The sequence below is a fragment of the Ursus maritimus genome, unplaced genomic scaffold (assembly GCF_017311325.1).
Source record: "Ursus maritimus isolate PB19 unplaced genomic scaffold, ASM1731132v1 scaffold_19, whole genome shotgun sequence".
NCBI lineage: Eukaryota > Metazoa > Chordata > Mammalia > Carnivora > Ursidae > Ursus > Ursus maritimus.
Window position 1 is genome coordinate 47,351,640 of NW_024424341.1, and position 18,609 is coordinate 47,370,248.

The 18,609-nt window shown below is 39.9% G+C and overlaps 3 protein-coding genes across 3 annotated transcripts in view; 2 read left to right on the forward strand and 1 right to left on the reverse strand.

Annotated features, from left to right (window-relative positions):
• LOC103657337 (zinc finger protein 91-like) overlaps positions 1–18,609 on the reverse strand; it is a 686,132-nt gene that overhangs the window by 163,861 nt on the left and 503,662 nt on the right. The gene's annotated exons all lie outside the window — the stretch shown is intronic.
• The window catches only part of LOC103672894 (zinc finger protein 675-like), a 93,970-nt gene that overhangs the window by 71,003 nt on the left and 4,358 nt on the right, over positions 1–18,609 (forward strand). The gene's annotated exons all lie outside the window — the stretch shown is intronic.
• LOC103672893 (zinc finger protein 260-like) overlaps positions 1–18,609 on the forward strand; it is a 79,852-nt gene that overhangs the window by 1,420 nt on the left and 59,823 nt on the right. The window lies entirely within an intron of this gene.

The window sequence follows — 18,609 nt, forward strand, 5'->3', positions numbered from 1 at the left end:
CGTGCCCCCCCCCCCCCCCACTTAGGGGCTCCATTCCCAGAACCCTGAGATCATGACCTGAGCCAAAATCAAGAGTCAGGTGCTAAACCAACTGAGCCATGCAGGTGCCCCAGGGTGCTTGGTTCTAAAGAATGGATTATAGCCTTATATTCTGTGTGCAGGAGGGCTATATTAATAACAATACATTTTTCAATGACTTTTAAGTGCTTATTCATAAAATTTTCCATTAGAACTTTTCATGATAGATTTTAATATATATTTTTTACTATTTTACTGTCCATGAAGGCATGCCAGTAATTCAAAATGCTTGGTTTTCATGGGTACACAGTCACAGTTTAAAATTATCGTTATATGAAAGGTTTCATTTAAAAATTCGTCCATTTTTTTCTAAAGATTTTATTTACCTATTAGGGAGAAAGCATGCAGAAGTTGGGGGGTTGGGACAGGGGGAGAGGGACTAGCATACTTCCCACTGAGCCCACACTGGGCTCCATCCCAGGACCCCGAGATCATGTGCTGAGCTGAAGTTAAATGCTTAACAGCCTGACCCACCCAGAAACCCCAGAATTCATCTGTTTGTACGTGGACTTCTTTGGGTTAAATTTTGTCTCATTCTGGTTTTACATTTCCATAATCGCTTCCTTTTGTATGGGACCTTCCACAACATCATTTAGTTACCTGTGTATTTTATTATAGGATGACTATTTTCAACTCAGTAGATAACAAGACAGTGTGAATTTAACTCAAGTATGAATCAGCTCTTTCCTCTCTGCAGTGTTTGAACAAATGCTCACCTTTCGTCTGAGCAGTCACCATAATGCGTCCAAAGGGTGCTCTCATTCCTTCTGCTTCTATGGCATACGTGACAGAAACAAGTCCCTCAGGCAGCAGCCAAGAAGCCAGATCATTGAACATACAGGTCACTCATTTGTAGGAGTTTTCTCACAGTTTGGCCATGGAGTGTCAGGGAGGGTGAGCCACCGTTGTGGGCAAGAGTCACAAACTTCTCTTGTCCGTTTGATGTGGCTCTTTTGCGTTTGTACTTGCCGTGGGGTGCTGTGTTCTCCTAACTGGCTTCTGGAGCCATCTAAAAGGTAATTTGGTCCATTTTTGTCTCCATGGAGGAGCAAAGTCCCTTGCTTCCTATTTCTCCCTCCTGCTGATGTGCTATGATGAGTATTAAGTTTGCACATGAGCATTTTAACATATATGCATGTGAGTATAATGACTGTGATAACTCATTTTGTTTCTTTTAGTTGTGTCTTTCAATAACACCCAAAGGCCTGTTGGCAAAGATCGGGAAAGAAGATTCACTTTTTAGAGTGATGTGGGAAGATGTGGAAGCTGTGGTCCTGAGTATTTATACTTTTTTTTTTTTTTTGGTAAAGATTTTATTTATTTATTTGACAGAGACAGTAAGAGAGCACAAGCAGGGGAACGGGTGAAGGAGAGGGAGAAGCCAGGAGCCCGATGCAGGGCTCGATCCCAGGGTCCTGGGATCACGACCTGAGCCGAAGGCAGACACTCAACCATCTGGGCCCCCCGGGCGCCCCGTGAGTGTTTATACCTAATGAATGACTCGGAAGGTAGTGAAGGTCAGTAAGGATGTTATGATGGATATAACCCAAGTGGGACAGTTACCATAATGAAATCCTTCCCACCAGAAGAGATGAGGCCTAGAACACATCTAGGGAGAATCCCCACTGTAAGTCAGTTATATTTGCAGAACAATGTCTTTGAACCCAGGACTATAATGCATTTTTTCAACATACGTATTCGCTGGAATATGAAAATTCTGGAAAGTCACCTCGGTCATGGGAAGGTTTCATTCAAACCATTTCAAATATAAGATTGGTTTAATCATTCACTGATGCATTTGTGAATATTAAACATTTAAAAATGAAGGTAAAAATTCTAAATGTGATTGATTTGAGAAGTCCTTTTCGGAGGGCTCATTATTCTCCCACCAACACATAATCCCTCCTTGTTGCACACTCTCTAAATTTGATAAACACAGGGGGTTTTTATCCAATCATCACTGTGCAATAGTTACCACATAATACTTAATTTGGAGCAAGTTTTCATGCGTTGTGAACTTAGGAAGGCCTTTAGTGAGGACTCTGTTTTCCATAATTATCAAAGTATTTATGAAGGAGACAAAACTTGCCAATGTAATGAATCTGGGGAAAATGTCAGTCAAGTGTCAAATCCTAATAACCGTCAAAGAACTCAGTTTCCAGAGAACCAGTATTATAGTAATAAATGTGGGAAAGTCTTTTCAGAAAAGCTCAAATCTTATTGTACATCATTGTATCCTTCCTGAAGTGAAGACCGAAAAAGGTAGTAAGTGTGGCAAACCTTTTAACTAGTCTTTAAGACTCACTCAACTGCAGACATTTCATAATGGGAAGAAATATAACAAATGTAAACAATGTGGTAAAGACCTTAACTGCCACTCAAAACTTATCAATATAAGGTAAAATACAGTGGGGACAACACTGACAAATGTAGAAAAAAAAATGTGGCGACGTGTTTAAGCAGAACTACAAACTTGCTGAACATTGGAGAGTGCGTAATGTATGAAACCCTACGAATGTTAGGAATGTGGTGAAGCATTTCATTTATAATCGAGAATATTCAACATGGGATAATACATCCTGGGGCGATACCTTACAGACGTCAAGAATGGTGGGGAAGTCTGTACGTGGAACTGAAAGCATAGTGGATAGAAACCCTAGAGTAATTACTGATGAATGACCTTTGTTTTTAATATACAGTTCGGAAAGAAACTCTTCGTAAAGGATACAAATATTAAAGATGTAAGCAGTTGGCTAAGTATGTGCGATAGCAAGGCGAACCTAAATAAAGTCAGAGAATTAACAAAAATCAGTCAGTGCCATTTTCAGGCATGACTCTAAATCAGAGTATTTGTTACAGAGAAAAATCCAAATTTAAATGACCTAAATCAATTACATTGCAGCCTTGGACAGGGCAGGCATGAGGGGCACCAACTCCCTCCAAAACTGAGAATCTGTGTGTAATTTTTGAGACCCCAAAACTTAAAACCATTCCTTCCTTACCATGGAAATAACGTATTGTTGGGTCCTTACCTAGAACATTAACAGTTAATCATCCCCTTCTTTTTATGTTGTCTGTATTCTATACAGTATTTTTATAATAAAGTAAGGTGGAGAAAAATTATTAAGGAATGCATAATGAAGAGAAAACATGTTTGCAGAACTATATGATATTTATAAAAAAGAAAAAAATCTTAGTGTAAGTAGACCCACACTGTTTAAACCCATGTTATTCAGTGGTCAACTCTATTTGTTAATATACCTGAAAGGATCAAGGGGGGGATGGATGTTTGCAGAGCGGTTATTAGTTTCACTCTGTCTCTTTTTTTCTTTTGACCATATTTGAGTTATTGTCAATGGCAGATATTAGTTTTGCTCTGAAATAATCTCATGCTAAGCCTTTATTGCTTGTGTGCATGCAAACTAATATGATTGTTGCGTCTCACAGACATATAAGGCTCTTGTATGATGGGGAATTCATTCATACCTACTTTTCCATGTGAGATTAAAGATGCTGTAGGGGCGCCTGGGTGGCTCAGTTGGTTAAGCATCTGCCTTTGGCTCAGGTCATGATCCCAGGGTCCTGGGATCCAGCCCTACAAAGCAACCGGCTCCCTGCTCAGTGGGCGGTCTGTTTCTCCCTCTCCCTCTACCGCCCCCCCCACCTCATTCTCTCTCATGTGAGCTCTCTCTCTCAAGTATATAAATAAAATCTTTTAAAAAATAAAAAATAGTAAAGACACTCTAATATACAATGTATGATGAAAGTCCACATGGAAATGCTGTTTGTGGTTGCATATAAGAATGATAGAAACCACCATGAAGTAAGTATTCAGGGCATTATCATTTGTGTTAACGTAAAACAGAGAAACATTCTATCTTTTAAATAGTTTTGCCAGTTGTTGTTTAGGAGAATATGGTGGTACTTTATTTAAAGCTGGATGTCTGCTCATAGTAGTAATTGATACAAGAACATCAGTTAGATGGTTGAAATAAAGAACTCTTCATAGGTATCTAGGAAAGTATATCTAACGTTTCCATAAGAGGGTGGAAAATCATTGTAAATCCACATTTACTCAATAATTAGCTTCAGTTTCAAAAGCCTGGAAAGCACAACTCGCAGAGTGTCATGTCAGAGGAACAAGAATGCTTCTTGAATGATGTAATGGGTACTGTGACCAAGGATCCTACAGTGATTTTTCAAGTGCTTGTTTAGAGTGTGTTTGGACTTAATATATTTAAAATAATAACACTGAATGGATTTTAATGTGTTAACACTGGTGTGTAATAAAGAAAGTGTGATCCTGCACCAACCTTACCCTGCCCCAATTTCATCAAGATTGCAGGTAAACAGAGAGTAACACAAAGTACACGAGACCTTTGGACAACTTAGTTTTGAACTGCCTGGGTCCTCTTATCGTCAGATTTATATAGTACACTGCCATAAATGTATTTTCTCTTCCTTCTGATTTTCTCAACATTTTCTTTTCTTGAGCTTCCTTTGTTGTAGGAATACCATATGTAACGCTTATAGTGTATAGAATATATATTAATTGACTGTTTTTGATGAGGTTTCTTGGCCACAGTAGGCTATTAAAATGAACTGTTGGGGAGTCAAATTATACACAGATTTTCCACTGCATGGGTTGTGGGTACGCTGAACCCCTGCATTATTCAAGGGCACTTGTACTTCTTAAAGCAGAGGGATGATATCACTAATAATCTTTTTTCCCAATGGCCCTAAACTCAGATTAATTGAAATTAGTTTTCCCCACATTTATTTTTATAACTTTTCTTCCTTTTTGTAACTACTAGGTAGGACTTTATGGTGTTTTTAATAAGGATGATATAGAAGTATTATTGAGTGTAGGTCAACAAATGTGTGATACTGCTGACTTGGATTCCAGTTCACATAACCAGACTGCCTGCAGGGGATTTGAACTGACTCTAGCTCCACCCAACAGCAAATACGCTAGGTAACAGCCCCCACAGTCACACACAAGTGTAAGTTCCTGATCTGACTTCCCAGTAGCCCTTGTGAAAGAGTGTCCACTCCCAGTATACTTACCATGAGCACCCCTTAGAGAATACACTTGCGGAGTTTACCATACTCCACTCGTTTTGGTTTGAATTGTGCATTCTAGACTTGGCCCAGGCACTCCAAAGCACACCAACCATGGACCCTAAGAACGACATCTGCCCTGGTTCCTGCCATTTTCTCTGCCTGCACTCAGTCTTGACCTCTTCACGTTGTCCCTCAAGGCATATTATGTACACCCTCCAGGATCTATGAGTAGTCAACTTTATTTCGATATCTTTGTTTTCTTTAATTGAACCATGGCTCACTGTCTAATGCCCGGGGGTTCTACTTAACTACTGCTGATTGAACAAAGTCACTACTAATATAATATAAGCCATATCTACAGAATTCTCAATCAGTATTTTAAAAATTTTACCCTATATTTTTCTTTGCTTATGTTGTTTCTATGAGCATACAGAACACAGAGGTTTATGGTTTTGATGTGCAGAGTTCAATATGTTACATTAAGCTAAAGATGTATTTTGGAATAAAAGAACTAACTAGAAATAAGTGTGTGTGTGTGTGTGTGTGTGTGTGTGTGTGTGTACACCTATATTTTCAGAAGGAACGAGAATATTGGATCCAAAGAGATAATTTCCAAATTTCAAAACTGATGATTTCCTAGCAAAGACAAATATTATAGATATCATATGGGAATAATTTTCTCTGCATTGTATAGAATTTATTTCTCCTAAATCTCTTATATGTTGGTTTGAGAATCTCCCCATGCAAATCTTGTCTTGTCTACGTGGTTATGACTCATTTAGGATCTACTCTGTTTTCCTTGTTCCAGTGTTCAGGAACTGTTGCTAAATTGGCTTGCTCCCAGATTTTATGAACAGCTTGCATGAAATGACATGTGTTCAAAATTAATTTGAATATGGGCATAATTCTACAGCGAGCATATTAAATTCCATGTAGTTGAATTGATCCATTTCACTTCGTACTTCTGATTGGAAAAGGACCCTAAGCAAGATTTCTTTAGTTAGTCTTCTTTTCTTTTCATGGAAGTGACATGATCCAAGTTATGTACTTTACTATAGCAAGTTTATTAGGTGAAAACTTGGAGACTTCATTAAGTCATGGGTTGTTTTAACATATATTTGAAGGGCCCAAACACGGGACGGTGCTGGGTCTTAGTAGCTGTTCTAAAGTTAGGAAGAAAACAGTCTTCTATATGAGGGAAGATACAGCGCAAGGTAGGCGATGAAAAGCATCTAGTCTGAAGCATTGGCATGAATTCCTTATGTGGGGAAACGACATCTGTCCGAGGCTGCACTCTTGACTCTGAATCTAGAAAGATAAATTTTACTTGTTTGCTTTCTAAATCATCTCCAGTTCTTCTGTCTCCTCATCTTCATTCCAGTGATGTAGGTACCACAGCTGTCCTTCCTTCCTGTGTTAATGGAGACCCCATTTTCACTGCTCTCTCCTCTAACATAAGCCATTCAGGTCCTTACAGGTTCTTAGGAGTAGCTTGAAATTTTCAAATTCAGTGGTAAATTGTTGGTAACAGGATCATTTGAAGCCACATCTGAGATATTTAAAAAATATTTTGTTTATTTATTTGAGAGAAAGAGAGCACTTGTGTGTAAGAGAGAGCATGAGAAGGGGAGAGGGAGAATCAGACTCCCCACTGAGCAGGGAGCCTGACACAGGACTCGATTCCAGGACCCTGGGATCATGACCTGAGCCAAAGACAGACACTTAACCGACTGAGCCACCCAGGGGCTGTTGGACTTAAGAAATTTGCTTTGAAGCCTTTCTGTTTTTATTCAGGGGAGGTCATCCTCCCCAGGGCACTATTCTCTCCCTGTCATTGACCAGCACTCTGTCATAGTTGCCCGTCTAAGTACAAAGCTATAACTGTGGCACAGGTGGACATTTAAGATGTTTGTGAATGGCTCTTGTTCTCTGAACTTTTTCCCAGCATCTGACAGAAAGGCAGTCACACTTTGCCTTGAAACCAGGTGTTACAAAAATTCCCCGAAATTTAGAGTATCCTTAACCTTAATGCACGGTTCTCTTATTCTGCGTGTAAATGCAGTGCTGATGAAGAGCTGCTTAAGCCTGCCATTATTTATGGTCTTATGGTAAAATCGTCAAATACAGCATTATAGTGAGAATGCTATATTCAGTCCCATATTAGTATATAATATGTATTAATGTCCTTATGCATTTCATGACTTACTTGATCAAATATTTACATAAGTTCTAATTCACTTTAATTTGGATCATTTTCGTTGAGGAATGTGAACAAAAGTGTATTTGGGGTGATCCTAGGAAGCTCAAGGAGGGTATTGAGAGAAAGGAGAGATGGAAGAGGAGGAAGCCAAGACAGACTCTGTTAGAGTCAGATTCATTTATGAATAAAGGAAATGTGTGTTGTGTATGTTGTGTGTGTGCTTGTGTCACAACAGTAACATGACCACAAGCGTGGGTATTTCTAAGAGTGACTCATCTGTGGGTAACTCTGGATTGACTTGTGACTTAGTTCCTGCAGAGGCCGTCAAATTTAGCCTGTGTCAGAATCACCAGGAGCGCTTTAAATCTTGGATTGCTGTGCCTATCCCCACATTACCATGTCAGTGGTTCTGGAGTGCAGCCCCCAAATTTCCTTTCCTATATGTTCTCAGGTGCCTGTGTAGGGAACAGAAGTTGAGAACCCATGTGTGGGGACACATTTAGAGGTGTGTTCTTCAGAAAGGGTATTAGCCTGTGCAAAATGTAGTCAGATACACAAGTGTGTAGTCTTGGTTCTCCAGGTGAAAGTGGACTCGTGTGTGCTGGGCCTTTCCTGTGTTTTTACCTTGGATACCTGATCTCTGTTTCTGGTTCTTAGTACTCAGGTGAAAGCTATTTGTTTTACATGTGTTTGGTTTGGGCTGGAATTTTCACTTTGAAGTCTCATGGAGGCCATTGTGTGTGAAGACTTCTCCGTGAATCATTGAATGACAAAGAGGAAAGAGAATCCAAGCACAGGTCACCTTCTGGAAGGGCATTTGACCTGTGTGCCTCATGTTCATGTGGAGGGTTCAAATCCTGACTCTACCAGTATTAAGATGATCACTACACCTTAATTATTTCTGTCAATGAGAGGAGAATATTAGCAGTAATGCATAGAATCAAAAACATTAAATACAATTGATAATCCATTAATAACCATGGGACATACATTGTACATATATGAATGTGAATATATCAGACTTTAGGGAATATTTCAGATTTTATTTTTCATGAAAAAGGTAGCCCATAAGTCATGTGTCATGTTTCATGCTGAATCCTCTCTGTTTGAATGTGAATATTGAACCTTGGAATATAACCAAATAACCTATGCATTTGAAAATTGGAATGATTTCTCTGGCGCAGATTTTTCTTGGAATCTTTCTTTCTATGTTCACAGAGGGCAGACATGTGTCCATAGGAACTGTGGGCTCCTGAGTGTTTTCCAAACCACTGCTGGCAAGTCCCTGGTCGGGTGGGACCAGAGGTTATGTTCAAACATTTGGCAGGACTGAAGGCCATTCTCTGCTGCTGGGCAGTTCAACAGGCTAGGCTCTGAGACTGCCCCAGTTCACTGTTCAAGCTCCCTGCTCGTGCAGAGAGAGGTTATGCTCAGCACTTGGGCAATGCTGCTGGCTTGGCTCTCTCCCCATAGGCCTATGAGATAGGCTCTGTGGTTGCCTAGGGTCTTTGTTCAGGATTGCTGGTTGGGGGTCTAGAGGCTATGCTCAGCAGTGGGAAATGACTTCCAGTTTGCATGTTGTTCACATAGAGCCCAAGAATGGCCTCCATGCTCTAGTTCACCCTCTTGGCTGGAGACCCAAGTCAGGCACAGCTGTTGACAAATCTCCTTAACCAGGTGGGTTCATCTGCGTTCTGCAAGTGGGCGGAATCACTGTGATCTCTGATTGGGTACGACTGCAAGGTGGACTGCAGTCTGGTCTGTTAGTGTTCCAAGATCAGAGCACTGGTTGCTGTAAGCCCTGCCCACCTTTCCATGTGTCTATGATCACCATGGTCCAGTACCACAGATCCCCGGAGGAATCTCCATGAGGCCAGACCATAGTGGGCTACCCAGGAAGCAGCTTGCCGTTTGGAGAATGCTGGATGCCCACCACTCTCTTTTTCTTGTTGGAGGAATTATAGTTCCAGGTGGTGATTCATGGTAAGGCACTTTGCTGGCCTGGAGGTGGGGGCAGGTGCATTGTGGTCAATGTGAAATTAACCCTTAATTAACCTAAATTAACCTCTTAACCCTTCTCATGCTGTGCTTGTTGATTTCTGTGGTCAGGGGGTGTTTCAGCCTCACCCCTGAGTACTGAGATTTGCCGGGTGAGGTCTTATTTGAATAGTTGCTACTTGAGCTTATTTTGAGTGAGGTCTTATTTGAATAGTTGCTACTTGAGCTTATTTTGAGAAGTACTGAAGTGGCAACTACATATTTCAGCATCTTTCTTTTTTTTAATAGAAGGAGAGAGACATGTGGTGGGGGGCAGAGGGAGAGGGAAAGAGAGAGAATCCCAAGCAGGCCCCATGCCCATCGGGGAGCTGGATACGGGGCTTTATCTCACAACCCTGAGATCATGACTTGTGCTGAAATCAAAGGTCAGACACTCATCTGACTGAGCGACCCAGGCGCCTCTGTTTCACCATCTTGGTGATGTCAACCCTTTGTGATGATTATTTTAACCTCTGATGAGCTAAAAATAAAATTTTCCCTGTATACATGTATTTATATGTCTGTGTTTTTATACACGCACATCAATGTAGATTACGTTATCCTTCAGTTAGAATATTGAAATGCTGTATGTTTAGATATTGAAAAATAACATTATGAATAACAGTGACAAACCCCATTAGTGTTAAGGATTTTAATATATGATATTAATATTGCCATGCCAGTTGTTTGGTTATCACTACATGGAGTGTTTTTGTTTGTTTGTTTGTTTCTTTTTTTTCCAGTTCTTTCCTCCTGTTTTTGTTGTGGCTTTAGGAAAATTCCAGTGGACTACATCCAAGCAAACTTTAGTGTAACCAGGAACATTTGGTTTATTTATGTTTAATATTCTAATGGAGATATTAGGGTTTTGATTCACCAAGTTTTTTATGCTTATCCTTACACCCTATCTATTTTTTCATTATTTGTTTGCTATGTTTTCCTGTGTGTATTTTAAGAAAATAATTATACATTTCATTCTTTTTCTGTGAACTTTGTACACTCAGGACTATATTGCTTTAGCTAGAAATTAAAGCACACTTTTTTTTTTTTTAAAGATTTTATTTATTTATTCGACAGAGAGAGAGACAGCCAGCGAGAGAGGGAACACAAGCAGGGGGAGTGGGAGAGGAAGAAGCAGGCTCATAGTGGAGAAGCCTGATGCGGGGCTCGATCCCAGAACGCCGGGATCACGCCCTGAGCCGAAGGCAGAGGCTTTAACCGCTGTGCCACCCAGGCGCCCCTAAAGCACACTTTTTTAAAAAAGGCTTTTTAAATATAGTCACAGTGTGAAATTACATCCTTTTAATTTCAATTTGTCAGTATATGTACATTGTGATACTTGTCTATTTACTTACCTGTTTTTTGATGACGTGTTTTTTTTAAGTAAATATGTGGAAATCATAAGTAAACAGCTCAGTGGAATTATTCAAACTGATCACATCTGTATAAGCTACTGAGATCAAGACACAGAATATTGTTTGTCCTCTAAAATTCTCCTTGAGCTCTTCGGTAACTTTCCCCAAAGCTCAGCCTCTTTTAACATGTAAGGCAAGAAATTGCTGTGCTTGCTCATTTTTGTACTTCATGTAAATGTAATTAGGCAACAGGGGCTCTTTTGTTTTGGGCTTTTGTTCTTTCCATCTATCGTTTGTCGATTTATCTGTATTCCTGCACGTTATTGTGCACCATTCATTAGAATGAATCGATCCAGTTCCACCGTGAATATCAACCGACTGTATCGTTCTGCTGTTTCTGGGCCGGGGGATGGTTCTCAGGGCGGGACTGCCATGACTGGTACTGGCGTGGAAAATCAGTACTTTGTCTTTTAGTGAAACATGTACAGATGTCTGCTGACTACGTATGTGGGAGTGAGTTGTTGGTAAATACGCTTAGATACGTTCACCAGACACTCGGCCAAAATCTTTGTACCAGTTTTCACACACACCAGCAGTGTTTGGGATTTCTGGCTTATCCACAGACTTTCTAAAACTTGGTAGTTTATGGCGTTTTCACAGTCGGCTTCTGGTCGCTATGTGATGTTACCAAGTGGTGGTTTTATTTGCTTTGTTGTTGTTCTCGCTTCCTGTTAGTACAGAATTGGGTTAGCGTTTGGATAGTCTCCTTTTCTTTTTTTTTTTTTTTTTTAAGAATTTATTTACTTATTTGACAGAGATAGAGACAGCCAGCGAGAGAGGGAACACAAGCAGGGGGAGTGGGAGAGGAAGAAGCAGGCTCATAGCAGAGGAGCCTGATGTGGGGCTCGATCCCATAACGCCGGGATCACGCCCTGAGCCGAAGGCAGGCGCTTTACCGCTGTGCCACCCAGGCGCCCGATAGTCTCCTTTTCGAAGTATCTAGTTAGTTGTCCCTTTTTACTGTTGTGATCTTTTTTTTTTTTTTAAGATTTATTTATTTTTTAGACAGAGAGAGCCAAAGTGGGAGGAACAGAGGGAGAGAGAATCTGAAGAAGACTCTACACTGAGCACAGAGCCTGACATGGGGCTCGATCTCATAAGCCTGAGATCACGACCTGAGCCGAAGCCAAGAGTCCCACGCTTAAGGGAGTGTGCCACCCAGGGACCCCAATTGTTGTAATATCTTTTTCTTTAGGCTTTGTAGTTTTATGTATATGCTGAGAATGAGTCCTTTGTCTTCTTTCTTACTCTACCTATATTTTTATCTTTTGAGATTGTGATTCAGAGAAGTTCTTATTTTTTAAAAAAAATATATTTATTTATTTATTTTAGAGAGAGAGAGTGAGAGAGAGAGACAGCAGGGGGAGGGGCCAAGGGAAAGGATGAGAATCAGAAGCAGACTCCCAGCCGAGCCTGGATCTGGATGTGGGGCTCTATCTCATGACCCAAGCTGAAATGAAGAGTTGGACGCTTAACTGACTCAGCCCCCCAGGTGCCCTGAGTTCTTAATTTTAATGTAATCCAATTTTTCATTTTACCCTTCATGGTTTGTGAGTTTTCTCATTTTTAGATATCTTCTCTTATACCAAGACCACAGCGATGGAATCCTTTGTGTTTTTCTACCACTATTTTTGCAGTCTTAATCAGAAATCTATTAAAAATCAATGTGTTGCATGGTTTGTGTAGTAATTGAAGTTTTATATTCTTTTTCTTTTTTCCCATCCAATCTGAGAACAAATTGACGTGTGTTCTGGAAATGTTCTATCGTGTTTTCTTTTCATTTGCTTGCACAAGACTTCACGTGGATTAATATCACCACAAAACCGGAGCAGATGTCTGTGATTTATCTCTATCTTTTCTTGCATCTAATGATATTTATCAGTCTCCCAGGACCCTATGTCCAATGTCAGTTTTGATGTCATAAACCCTCCATGCACCTCTTTGCTCTGATGAATGATTATTCCTATTTCCCATAGCAGAATGGCCTCCAGAGGCTTGGCAGTAGCAAAAATTTACTTGTTGTAGATTGTAGCTGGAATCTTGGCAAACTGCTGTTTTACCATGATTTCCCTCCTTACTTCACTTCAGGTAGGTTAAGTTCTATAGATTTTATTGCCAAACACAGGCATATAGTCAACTCATGGGTCATTGTCTCTAAAGGAGGCCCACCCACAGTGACAGATTTTGGATGGAAGTATTTCTGCCCTGATTCTAGATACATGCTTATTTGGTATGTTTACAGAGTGGCCAGGGGTGTGACTCTTGTGGTGCAATGTGTGCCTTGGGTGTCTTCCAGACCATTAAGATTAGCTGCTTGTTAGGAGGAGCTTAAAGTCGAAGCTTCCAGGTACATTGAGTTTTTCATTTTCCTCTCTCACTGCCAAATGGGCCGCAAAAGAGCATACAGGAAAATGAATTTTGGATACTGTTGTGAATATCAGAAGAAAATCATACATTTGGTGTATACAGCATTGTTATTCCTTGAAATCATGTTGTGAGCTCATGAGCTGGACCAGAGGTTCCTTGATTTTCATCCAGTAGAGGCAGACATAGTATGTCAAGTGCATTCGTAGGATCGTTTCCTCTAGATCTTCACCTACGTTCAGGGCCACCCAAAGTATTTTTTCCTTGTGATCACCTCTGTTTTACTTTACACCATCTCTCTCATCTTTTTTAAGTCTATGCTTTATTTCTTTTTTTTAAGATTTTATTTATTTATTTGACAGAGATAGAGACAGCCAGCGAGAGAGGGAACACAAGCAGGGGGAGTGGGAGAGGAAGAAGCAGGCTCATAGTGGAGGAGCCTGATGTGGGGCTCGATCCCACAATGCCGGGATCACGCCCTGAGCCGAAGGCAGACGCTTAACCGCTGTGCCACCCAGGCGCCCCAAGTCTCTGCTTTAATATTCCCCCAATAATGGTTGGTGAACACCTCTGCCCCGATTCTGTGTCCTAATTTCTATGTGTTTTCCATTTTTCAGCCCTTTTACTGTAATAATCCATGATTCCAGCATATCCATTATTTACTTTGCCTGGGTAAGGAGTACAGAATCCTCTCATCCTGTACATACCTCTCCTACCTGTAAGGTGTATGCTTTCACACAGTTTAGTGTTTCTTTACCCATGTCCCTTAGAAAGCTCACTATAGAAATTTAAGGTAGACCCTCATGGGTATTGGGATTTCTTTACCTGGTTGAATGCAAGACACACAGTGACATTACAGAAGTGAATGATACAGTTCACCTGATTCTTCTGCATTGTTTCTTGCCATCATAGCCTTGGAAAACGTTTCTTGATGCAAACTGAATAGATGTTATCCCAGATCCTGTGTCAGATTAATGAATGTTTAATGAGGTGGTGTACATATGGGAAAATTAGGCAAGAGCTACTCCAGGGTCAAACTGACTGGTGAATATTGTTGGGAGATGATTCTCTATGGGTTTAAGTTTCTCCAGGTGTTATGGATGGAGATATTGAAAATTTTTATTCCATTGTCATTCTGTTGATGCTTGTGTATAAAAAGGCCTTGGAATATACTGATAGTATCTTACTTTTGGGTAGAGGACAGATTTGTTAATTGTACAGGAAAACAGATGTCTCTTTCCATGACAAATTTTGGACAGATATGTTAGATGTTCCTCTAAGATATTGGGGTTTCCTATGCTCAGAGTCTCACAGATATGACACACATATGTGCAGTGTCTCCCTGTGAGTTGGGGGTGGGCAGCTGGCCAGTGAAATCAGTGTGATGACGAAGTTTAGGGTGTTTGCTGTGCCATGAGCCATAAGATGCTTGGACTTTGATCTAGGAGTCTCCTGTCTGATGCCAGCACTAGAAAACTGTTAGAGACCAAGTTGTTACATTACGGAATGTGTGTAGTTGTGAAATTTTTACAGTTCTCAAGGTTATTGATGGACTTTATTCAAAAGAAATAGACACAGATATGTGTGTATATATAATTATATATATGTATATCTGTACTTTCTTCAGAACTTGCATGTAAAGAAAGCTCTTCTACTCTCCAAATGAAGCTAATCCTAGGTATTCATGGTAGGATATAGTTTTAGGAATGCAAATTTATAAATAACGCAATGGAGAAAATGTAAATTGTGGAGAAGGAGAGTGCGTCTGGCAGGGTGGAGAAGTGAATACAAGGACATGGGAGAGCCTGGAGTCCCCACAGACCGAGCAACCCGGGAGGTAAATGGAAGAACAGTAATTTCTGTGAGAGCTTCTTAAGTTGTTTTTTCCACAATGTGCTTTCTTTCATTTCTCAACCATTAGCATGCATGTAATAATGGCCACATGTCTTATGAAGACTTTTCTGTATAAGTGGATTCTTTCGGGGATATTCAAAAGTGCAACTGATTTTCCTGCCCTTGTTGATTTTAGGCAAAGTCAGTTTTTAGGAGGAGGTTTGCATGGAAAACAGAAGAGATTCTGTAGCATGAAGCAGTGGGAATTAGTAAAAATTTAGGGAAAACTTGGTATTTTTAAAGACTATGGAATCTCTGGGGTCCATGCTAAGAAATCCAGTGTTGCACCAGAAGCAGATTGTACCTGCATTACTTGTCAGAGTGGGAGCTATTTCCACGAATATGTTTGTCATGGTGACAGGAAGAAGGAGAAATAAAAAGAGGCGCAGAGAGGAGTGGCTGGTCCTCTTCACCACGCAGGGGCGACGTTAGCTTGAATGCAAAGTGAAGGGAGGGAAGGACTCCAGGCCCACCTATTTGGTCCTCTTCCCTATGTTGAGGAACCCTTTGAAACTGTTCATCTTCTCTGATGCAGACCTGGAATTTTGTGTGGAGCGTACATTCTCAGCGTTTGGCTGCCCAGAACTGGTCGTGTGCTTCAGATTAAAGAAGTATTTTTTGTTTTTGTTTTTAACTATACTTAGTACTCTTCTTTGAACCGAAGCTGGATTCCATTCAGCCTGGAATCAGTCTCTTGGTTCCCATGTGAAGTGTGCCTCCTTCTTTTTTTCCACCACCTAGAAAGAAATCAATTTTTATCATTCTTTGGTTAAACCTGAGGGATACATGAGGTGTAAGGGAGCCGTAGATTCAGCCCTGGCATTAAATGAACTTGGCTTTTTCTTCTTCCACTTGACTACATCAACAACTTTGTGTTTGTTTGTTTGTTTGTTTGCTTGTTTTAAAGGATATTTATTTATTTGAGACAGAGAGAGCTGGGGAGGTGCAAGGTACAAGCAGACTCCCCGCTGAGCCCAGGTCCCTATTCGGGGTTCCACACTGGGTTTCACCGGGTGCTCAATCCCCGGACCCTGAGTTCAGGACCTGAGCTGAAATCTTAACCAAACTAGCCACCCAGGTGCCCCTAGATCATTCACATTTGTACACAGATGGACCTTCCTATTGGCATTCACAGGTTAGAATAGAAGATCATCATCCTTGAGAGACAAAAATTGGAGAGGACATCGGTCAGCATGAGGACTAGGACTTGTATCAAAACTCCCTATCATTGTTGCAGTGGAGAAATCCCACAGGGTTTCAGGAACCCTGGAGGACGTTATGAAGTGAGGGAAGGGCATTTACAGGAGATGAGAGTTCCACGATTCTTATACATCAGTTAGCCTCCCATGTCTGCATCTCTGGAAAAGCATCTGTTGACATGTTCTCTGGTTTAATCATGTTTGCCTTCCCACTGGCACTTTGAAACCTACTGTGAACCTTCTTTTAGACTTGCCTCTGTGTACTGGTCTCTGTTCCTCTTACACAAATTCAACATCACACAATCTGGTAAAACTCAGGCTCTACTATTACTGAAGTTTTGCCAAGATATTTTTTTTTAAAGATGAAGAACAGTTTTACTCTTCTCATAGGTTAGTGTGGATTCATGGGTGAATTTATGAAAAAGTGTTAGAATGTTACATAGTGGTTAGTATATGTTCAAGAAGAATTGTTGTTTCTGCTCTTGGTGTTAAAAGTTGTAATTTCCACAATATTCTTTAAGTTCAAAATCATTCATGATTTCCTCTATTTTTTTTTTAATGTAATATTGTGGCTCTTGAACTAAGATGTTGGCATCACGTGCTAGCTTGTGGGGAATGTGGAAACTCAGACCCCCTCCTAGAAATCCAAATCAGAATATGAATTTTAACAAGATCTTCAGGTCATTGTCATACACATTAACACTGAAAAAGTAGACCTCTAGCTCACCTACACTCTCCTATTATTCTATCTCTATCTCTATGTTTAAAGTACATTATTTTGATAAGTATGTCTTTGTAGTATGTTTTATTTTTTTTTATTTTTATTTTTTTTAAAGATTTTATTTATTTATTTATTCGATAGAGACAGAGACAGCCAGCGAGAGAGGGAACACAAGCAGGGGGAGTGGGAGAGGAAGAAGCAGGCTCATAGCGGAAGAGCCTGATGTGGGGCTCGATCCCACAATGCCGGGATCACGCCCTGAGCCGAAGGCAGACGCTTAACCGCTGTGCCACCCAGGCGCCCCTGTAGTATGTTTTAAATCAGGAAGTGTGGGGCCACCAACGAACTCTTCATTTTCAAGATCGTTCTGGGTATTTGTTATCCTGTGACATCCATATGAATGATAGGAGGGGTTTTGTTCTTTCTGCTAAAAAAGGCATTTGGATTTTGCTAGAGATTGCATTACTTTCAATGTTGTTATTATTTATTCTGATCTGTATTTTATTTATTTCTGATTTTTCTTATTTTCTTCCTCAGCTAAATATCAGTCATGTTTCTTCTTTTTCTAGTTTGTTGTGGTGTAATGTTATTTGAACTTTTTTTCTTAAGCATTCATAGCATAAGAAAATTTAAGAAATGGAATGTCTACTGGGGAAAATGAGCAGAAATAAACAATATAAGTAATGACCAAACAATGAAATAGCATAAAAGTGAAAATAAGGATTCTTCAGGGTTTTCTATTGCATGTCATCCGTGAACAGAGATAGTTTTCTTTTTCTTTTCAATTGGATTCCTTTTATGTATTTTTTCTTGCCTAATTGTTCCGACTGGGATATCTAGTACTATATTGATTGGAAGTGGCGAAGTCTCTTTATTACCTTGTGTCCGATTATAGAGGAGAAGTTTTCAGTCTTTTACTATCAAATATGTTGGATTTCTGCTTTTTGTACATACGTGGCCTTTATTAGGTGGGGGTAGTTTCTTTTCTATTCCTACTGTTGAGTGTTTTTAATTATGAAACGGTGTCCAATACGCTCACATACTTGTTCTACATGAATTAATATAATGTCATGTTTGATCTTCATTCTATTAAGGTGCAATCTGAAATTTATAGATTTTGGTATGTTGAAACACACTTGAATTCCAGGAAGGATTCTCACTTGATTATGTTGTAAAATAGTAAAATGTGCTTTTTATTTAGTCTGCTTGCTTTTATTATGGAGTTTGCATGACTATTTTTAAGGTAGCATTTTGTAGTCTTCTATGCTTATAGTATCTTCCTTGGCTTTGTTAATATGGTAATGCCGGCGGCGCAGAGAGTGTTTGATAATTTCCCTTCTCTTCACCTCTTGGAAATGTTGGAGGGATTTGAAGTACTTTCTCATTAAACGTTTCTTTGAATTATCCAGTGAATTCATCTGGCATAGAACTTTTATTTGTTGAGCATGTTTTTTTCAGTCTACTCAGTAATGGTAGATCAGGGCTTTTTGTTTTGTTTTGCTTTAAATTTATGATGGAGTCAGGTAGGTTATACATTTTCTAAAATTTATATACCTTGTTTAGTTATCTATCTCTGGGCATATAATTATCCATCATCACCTTATAATTTTTTTATTTCTGTGGTATCAGTTATACTGT